General features: G+C 32.7%; 1 pseudogene; it reads right to left on the reverse strand.

Moving 5' to 3' along the window:
- Positions 1 to 1,453: 1,453 nt before the first annotated feature.
- LOC149512669 (uncharacterized) lies at positions 1,454 to 4,572 on the reverse strand (annotated as a pseudogene).
- Positions 4,573 to 9,046: the final 4,474 nt, after the last annotated feature.

The raw sequence follows: 9,046 nt of genomic DNA on the forward strand, positions 1-9,046 counted from the left end.
CAAGAACATGAAAAGGTGAATTTAGGACTATTGGGGCAATAATTGCATCATTAAAAACCTAAAATGATGTCTGAAAGTTAAGAGAATCGGTAGGTACGTAATTCATTAAATTTGCTACAGAGGTGAATGCTTCTGCTCAACAGGGTAATGGCATATAAGCTTATATTAATGAAGATCGAGCAATATTCAATAAGTGTTAATTTTTTTAACAGCCTCATTCTACTAAGATGTATTGGAACAAGTAGTTTGATGGATGATTCCATGGGCTTCTAAATACCATTACAGATCAAAACTCTGATATTCTCCACCATTGTCACTACATAGAACCTATACTTGTGCATTGTCTTGAGTTTTAAACATTTTATGAAAATTTTGAAATAAGATGTTCACTTCCCCAAACATAACCAGGTCATCCTAGTACAATCATCATTAAAAGTAACAAACCAACGTGATCCACCCAAAGTTGATACTTTTGATAAACTTCAAACATTAGAATGTATAACCATAAAAGAGACAGAATTTTTATTTAATATTAACAAAAAAGAAGCACGATGGCTCTTTGCTCATAAACCTCACATTGAAAACTATAAACATCAAACTTTGGAAACAAATTAGGTAATATCTTTAAATAACCAAAAAAAGTATGCCCTAAGCGTCAATGTCTTAACCAAATTTTAGATTTCTTCTCTCCTTTAGAGCCATCCATTGTCAAAGCTTGTTGTAGCTTGTCAAAACTTTTAACATCGAGTCCAAGTAATATAGTTTCCCTCACCTAATACCATACCCAATCGTTTGTCTTGTTTGGGTATCCTTAAACATATAAGATTCAAGCCAAAATATTATAACACAAGATAAGACTGTAATTATTTATGAAACTAACAAAAAATTATTATCTAAAGATGGAACAACTAAAGTAGAATCTAAATTCAAAGTGTCAATAAGGGTTACGGATCTTTCCTGAATAACTGAGGTTAGGTTATCATTGGAAGTTGAAACAATTTTTTGTGAAGATGATTTAAAAGATGAGACCTGTCTAGAATAAAATGTCATATGGTTTGTAATATCAAAATCAATTATCCATGTACTATTAGAAACATGTGTAAAAATATTTAAAACTTTACCTCTATTACATATAGTTACTATTAATGATAAGGCCTTTTCAATAACATCCTTTTTATTTTTTATTTCAACAACAATCGTAATTAGGTTTTTCTTAGAGCTCTTTTTTCAATTATAATCCTACCATTCTGGGTAGCCCATAAGTTCAAAGCAACAATTTTTTGTATGACCAGTTTTATCTTAATAGGTACATTTATAAATGGATTATTGTCATTATTAGTGGCCTTAAGAGATTGGTTTCTAGCAACCATGGCTAAGATGTTAAAGTTTTCAAATTCCCCTTTTAAATTTACTTGATGCACCGTTTCTCGTTGAACCAAAGCATAACATTCTTCTAAATAAAAAAATGTTCCTTTGCTTGGAATTTTTCTTTGAACTTATTCCAAATAACCATCCAATTCGTATGAGATATGTGCAATCTCAGTTGTTCAATGGACTTTCAATATGTTACAATGTCATTCAATTCTTTCATGATCACCTTATCACGATGGTCTAATTCATGAAAAATCTTAGTCAATTCTCTATAATATTCTAAGAGAGACTTGCCATTTCATTTGGCAATGAAAGCTTTTGGATTCAAGGTGAAAATTTGCAACTCATCACTCTTATCATAAAGACTTTTAACAGAGTATTCCAAATTTCACAAGCAATAGGTAAGCATAAGTAACATTTCATAATTTCTGGACTCATGGACATCAATAGTCAACTCTTTACTTTCTAATTTTCGGCATACCACTTTTCATATCCATCTTCTTTTTCTGTTAGTGGCTTCATCTTGTCACGAACATAGGTTATTTCTCCTGTGCAACAATATACATCTCCATTATCTATGATCATATGTCATAATTTGATTCTAAAATGATGATTCTTGCATATTTTCAAATTGAACAATAATATAAACTAATCTTTCTCAAATGATTTTGTCTCAGACATTTTAAAAGTTTCAGAGAATAGCTCTAATACCTACTTAAAATAGGATGAAATATTCCACTATTTTCATATATCTTGTAATGAAATTGTATAAGCAATTTATAAAGATGAATTTCCTAAAATCAAGTCCTGCTATCGATAAATTGACCTGTTTATAGCTAATCAATTAATTTATAATAATAAAGACACAAAAAAAAATTACCTAATGATTTAAAATTACATAATTATCATCTGATCATGGAAATTCCAACATAATCTGTACCTTACGAGTTTTGATCCATCTTAATATGATAAAAGGGTGATTTTAAAAAAATTCATATTTAATTAAGATAGGCCAAAATTTTTTTTTTAAAAAAAAAGGTAAGATTGGGTCATAAACATGTTTATAGTGCCTTATTCCAACCAAATGTATATAAATATATTTTTTATTATTTATTTAATTTTATACATATACATGCATTATGTTAATAAAGTAAAATTTTTAACTTAATTTAAGAATTTTTTATTTTAAGTTCAATATTAAATGCCCATTTAGCAGCCTCTATCTATTATTGTTTTATCCTTTTTAACACTTTTCAAAATTTTTTAAAATTCTTTTCACTTACTCTTTTTTCACTTTTTACATTTTTTTGTATTTTTTATATTAATATTATGAAAAATGTAGGACAATTAAGATATACATGTTTTATCATGTTTGTTTTTTCTTTTCTTTTATTTTAAATTGGATAAATTTTACAAAAAAAAAATGATAAATAGATATGACAAAACAAAATATTTTTACCAACTAAATCAAATAATTTAAAAGCACAATACAGTGCCACAATATAAAAATAATACAAAAAAATAACACATGTAGAAATTTTAGCTAAAAATATATATGAATTTATTATAAACAAAAAATCAATTTCATGTTTTTAAAATTTACAAAAATTATAACTCATAAATTTTATATAAAATATAATATAAATACATAAGTTTTCACTATTTAATTAAAAAATAAATTATTAAATTATTAAATGTACCTTTCTAGTTACCAACTTATTATAAACGTTGCAGTTACGAGACATCATGCGCGACATCATGCTCTGTAGTTAAGTTTGTTTCAAATTTGACAAATGTTCAACTTTTTCCTGCACGTCAACTGTACTATTTATTACTTTTCCAATAGAAGTTATAAAACTTGCGAAAATTATTCATGGAAAAGACATTGATAATTTGTTTTAGAAAATCTTTAAAATGAAAAGAACTTTCCTCGTACTTTCCTGCGAACCTTGGTTCCACCGACAGATTTGAAATTTTTAATTAATAAAATTTATAATGATAATCGTATATACTTTTTAAATTTAAAATTTATATGCTTTATTTATTTTTTTTTGAAAATTTTAATTTATCTTTAAATTTTTTATTTTATTACTTTTTTTAATTAAAAAATATTATATATATATATATAAAAATTCTTTCAAACTCACGTCTTTCTAATATTATTTTCTATATTATATCAATAAATCCAAAAATCAATTCGATGTGTTGTATTTATTTATTTCACCTCAAATGGATAAGTTCTAGCACTAGTGACTTTCACGGTGCTTCTCCATTACTTACGATAATATAACTGTTGTTTATATGTTCTATTGTTTCTGAATCTACAATCCAATAAAAGAGAGAATAAGCAACAGCAAATATAAATAATAGCAAAACGCTTCGGTTATATTTTTATAATTGCTTGAGTTGTAGTGCAGTCAGTAACTCAGTTTCAGATTCTCCTTTTAAAGTTACTGGATGCACCACCTCTCATTGAACCAAAGCGTAAGATTCATCTAAATCAGAAAATGTTTCTTCGCTTGGAATTTCTCTTTGAACTTATTCAAAGTAACCATCCAATTTGCAAGAGATATGTGCAATCTTAGTCGTTCAATGGACTTTCAATACGTTACAATGTCATTCAATTCCTTTATGACCACCTTGTCACGATGGTCCAATTCATGAAAAACCTTAAGTCAATTCTCCATAATATTTTAAGAGAGACTTGCCATTTTGTTTGGCGATGAAAGCCTTTTGATTCAAGGAGAAAATTTGCAACTCATCACTCTTACCGTAAAGACTTTTCACAGAACATTCCAGATTTCACAAGCAATAGATAAGCGTAAATAACGCTTCATAATTTCTGACTCATGGACGTCATAGTCAACTCTTTACTTTTTGATTTTCGGCATATCATTTTTCATATCCATCTTCTTTTTTTTGCAAGTGGCTTCGTACGTCTTGCCATGATTCAAGGAGAAAGTTTGGAACTCATCACTCTTATCATAAAGACTTTTCATAGAGCATTCCAGATTTCACAAGCAATGGGTAAGTGTAAATAACGCTTCATAATTTCTAACTCATGTACATCATAGTCAACTCTTTACTTTCTGATTTTTAGCATATCACTTTTCATAGTCATCTTCTTTTTTTGCAAGTGGCTTCGTACATCTTGCCATGAATATAGGTTAGTTTCTCCTGTGCAGCAATGTGCATCTCCATTATCTATGATCAAATGTCATAATTTGATTTTAAAAGGATGATTCATGCATTAAAAACACTTTCAGATTGAACAATAATATAAAATAATCTTTCTCATATAATTTTGTCTTAGACATTTTAGAAGTTTCAAAGAATGGCCTGATACCAACTCAAAATAAGAGGAAATATTCTACTATTTTCATATATCTCGTAATGAAATTGTATAATTAATTTATAAAGATGAATTTCCTAAAATCAATTCTCCATAAATTGACCTATTTACAACTAATCAATTAATTTATAATAGTAGAGAGACAGAAAGGAAAATTACCTAATTATCTAAAATTACATAATTATCATCCAATCATGGAAATTCCAACATAATTTTTATCCTATGAATTTTGATCCATCTTAATATGATAAAAGGGTGATTTTTAAAAAATTTATATTTAATTAAGACAAGTCGAATTTTTAAAAAAAAAGGCAAGATCGGGTCCTAAACATGTTTATAGTGCCTTATTCCAGCCAAGTGTATATAAAAATAATTTTTATTATTTATTTAATTTTATACATATATATGTATTATGTTAACAAAATAAATTTTTTACCTTAATTTAAAAATTTTTTATTTTAAGTTCAATATTAAATGCCTATTTAGCACCCTCTATCTATTATTTTTTTATCCTTTTTAACTCTTTTTAAAAATTTTTAAAATTCTTTTCACTTACTCTTTTTTCACTTTTTACATTTTTTTTATATTTTTAATATTAATATTATGAAAAAAGTAGGACTATTAATATTTACACGTTTCATCATTTTTTTTCTTTTCTTTTATTTTAAATTTGATAAATTTTACAAAAAAAATGATAAATAAATATGACAAAACAAAACATTTTTACTAATTAAATCAAATAATTTAAAACACAAATACAGTAACATAATATAAAAAATAATATGAAAAAAATAACATATGTAAAAGTTTTAACAAAAAATATATATAAGTTTAAAATAAATAAAAAATAAATTTCATCTTTTTTAAGTCGAAAAAAATTATAACACAAATTTTATATAAAATAAAATGTAAATACATAAATTCTCACTACTTTATTAAAAAATAAATATATAAATTATTAAATGTAACCGACTGTTACCTTTCTAGTCGCTAACTTATTACAAACGTTGTAGTTGCTCGACATTATGCTCGACATCGTGCTCTGTGGTTAAAAGTTTGTGTTTTAGTTACGAGACATTATGCTCGACATCATGCTCTGTAGTTAAAAGTTTGTTTCAAATTTGACAAAAACACGGTTTTCAACTTTTTCCTGCACGTCAAAGGTACTATTTATCACTTTTCCAATGGAAGTTATGAAACTTGCGAAAATTATTCATGGAAAGGCCATTGATTATTTGTCCAAGAAAATCTTTAAAATGAAAAGAACTTTCCTCGTACTTTCCTGCGAACCTTGGTTCCTTCGACAGATTTGAAATCTTTAATTAATAAAATTTTTAATGATAATTGTATATACTTTTTAAATTTTATATTTATATGCTTTATTTATTTTTAAAAAATTTTTAATTTATCTTTAATTTTTTTTATTTTATTACATTTTTTTAATTAAAAAATATTATATATATATATATATAAATTCTTTCAAACTCACGTCTTTCTAATATTACTTTCTATATTATATCAATAAATCCAAAAATCAATTCGATGGGTTGTATTTATTTATTTTACCTCTAATGAATAAGTTCTAGTGTCACACCCTGGGCGGGCGCGCCAGGCACATCAGGCGCACTAGTAGGCGAGCCAGAGGTTGAGGCCCATAGACTAGACATGTTGGCGGGTATCTGCGCACAAAGCCTAGCAAACGAGTTCAGAACGCCCGCCCAGCTTGCAGGCCAGCCCGTGAGACCAAGGGCTGGCATACAAGTTGCCCGCACTACATCCAGAAGGGTCCAAGGTGCTAGATACGCAAGTGAAGCTTCTAGAAGCAAGCAGGATCAGCAGGAGCATCCTGGCAGATTTGATTGACCTTGAAAATCAGGAGTTAGCATCCTGATTGATTGTAATATGTATAATCCCTTGATTTTAGCCTTTATTCTAGGGATATTGCCATCAAGTGTAGCTGGAGCCTCAACTATAAATAGAGGGCTGCTTCACCCTCATTTGTACACCATCAAACACTTCTGTTTCAGTGAATACAAGAGCATTTTCACAATTTTGCTTTGTTCATCATGTTTCTCTTTAACTTATGTAATCAGCCCTTCCCATTGTTCTAGTGCCCGCACGCTTGTGTTTTAGGCTGACTTAGGCATAAAGGAGGAGATTCCAAGCTTAAGGTCACACGGATTCTGAGTTTAAGGTCGGAGCCCATAACAGTTGGTATCAGAGCAAGTTCGATTTTGCGTGTTTGTGTTGTGCAGGTTAGATTGTGATTGAGAAGATGGCATCCCAAAGCGACGTTGCTAGCCAACAACCAGAGGTCCAGGAGCATAGGCATGGAAGAGGCAAGAAAACCAATTCCAGAGATATCTGGTCTACCATAGACGGTAGGCTGGCCAAGGTGGAGGTGACCATGAGCGACATGGGGGAGAAGCTTGAGGAGGTAGAGACTCACATTGCATCGTTAGACTCCTGGGGGAAGAGATCCAAAGTGAGCTACAAGCTGCTCTCAACAAAGGCTTGGACGTGTTCATCCAAAAGAATCAGACCTTGGAGGCTGAAGTGCTGACCTTACGTGATGGCATGGAGGCCATGCGCCAGCTGATGGAAGAGCTTACCAGTGAGCTCATTGCTTGCAAGACTGCCATTGGGAATGGCATGTTTGCTGAAGTGTCCAAGTCCAGATTTGATGTCCCCAAGCCTAAGGAGTTCAAGGGGACTAGGGCAGCCAAGGAAGTAGACAACTACCTATGGGATATGGAGTAGTACTTCCAGGCTATGGGCATGCAAGACGAGGCGATAAAGGTAAGCACCGCTGCTATGTATCTCACTGATGTAGCCTTATTGTGGTGGAGGCGCAGGTGTGATGATGTCAGGGGTAGGAGCGCCAAGATTGGAACCTGGACAGAGTTTCAAAAAGAGTTTAGAGAATAATTTTACTCGGAGTATACCGATGATGAGGCGCGGACAAAGTTACGTCGGCTTAGCCAGCAAGGGGACATAAGGGAGTATGTCTAAAAATTCTCTGAACTGATGCTACAGATCTCGGATCTAGGCGAGAATGACGCCTTATTTACTTTCATGGATGGGCTGAAGCCGTGGGTGAAGCATGAGCTACAACGGAGAGGAGTTAATGACTTGGCTAAAGCCATAACTACTACTGAGGCCTTGATAGAGTTCAAGCCTCTAAACAAGTTTGAGTCTACCAAGCCCAAGGGTAAGGGCAGAGACGATAGGGATCGAAAGAAGCAGTCTAAGGGGAAAGATCGTGATCGAGAGTTCAAGGATGAAGACCGAGATCGTTCAACCAAGGATGGCGAGAAGAAGCCACCAGCAGGCAAATGGAAAGCAAAGGGGGACCGAGAGCCACTAGCATGCTACCTATGTGGAGGGAGCCACATAGCACGTAATTGCCCGTAAAAGGTCAAGCTAGCTGCTATAGACAAGGAGTCTGACGATGAGCTAAAGTCAGAGGCAGCAAAGCTTGGGTCGTTGGTGCTCAATGCTGTCCAGAGTAAGGGTGCCGTAAGCCAAAGGGCCTGATATTTATGGATCTGATGGTTACGGGTCAAAAGGTGAGCGCACTGATGGACATAGGTGCCTCACATCTTTTTATTTCAGGTGATGGAGCCCGGAAGCTCGGACTAAAGGTGCAGAAAGGGACTGGTACCATCAAAATGGTGAACTCCAAAAAAGTTCCAACCATTGAAGTAGCACAAAGAGTGGAGTTACAGCTTGGAGACTGGAAAGGCAAGGAGACCATAGAGGTAATGCCCCTTGACGACTATGAGTTTGTGAATGGGTTGGATTTTCTTGTTCGGATTAACACCCTTCTTGTACCTTTTACCGATTGTGTTTGCATTTTGGATGCATGGTGCCAATGCCTAGTGCCATTGAGGAGAGGGTCTGGAGTTGGGTCAAAGGTGGTGTCAACCATCCAATTTGCCAAGACGGTAAGCAGACAAGAAGACACCTTCTTAGCAGCCCTGAAATATGATGAGCTAAGAGAGAAGGAGATCGAGTCACCCTTGAAGGTGCTAAAAGTACTGAAGACCTTTAGTGATGTGATGCCCGTAAAGTTGCCTAGCCAGCTACCACCTAAGAAGGAGGTGGACCATAAGATCGAGCTGGTGTCCGAGGCCAAGCCACCAGCTAGAGCCTCTTACCGAATGTCTCCACCAAAGTTGGAGGAGTTGAGGAAGTAGCTCAAAGAGTTAGTTGATGCTGGCTTCATCAGGCCATCGAAGGCACCCTATGATGCACTAGTTTTATTCCAGCACATGGGTCGTTGTGACTGTACATAGACTATCGGGCTTTGAACAAGCTGAC

This window comes from Durio zibethinus, chromosome 22 (genome assembly GCF_047325235.1).
Source record: "Durio zibethinus cultivar Kanyao isolate XHJ-2024 chromosome 22, ASM4732523v1, whole genome shotgun sequence".
NCBI lineage: Eukaryota > Viridiplantae > Streptophyta > Magnoliopsida > Malvales > Malvaceae > Durio > Durio zibethinus.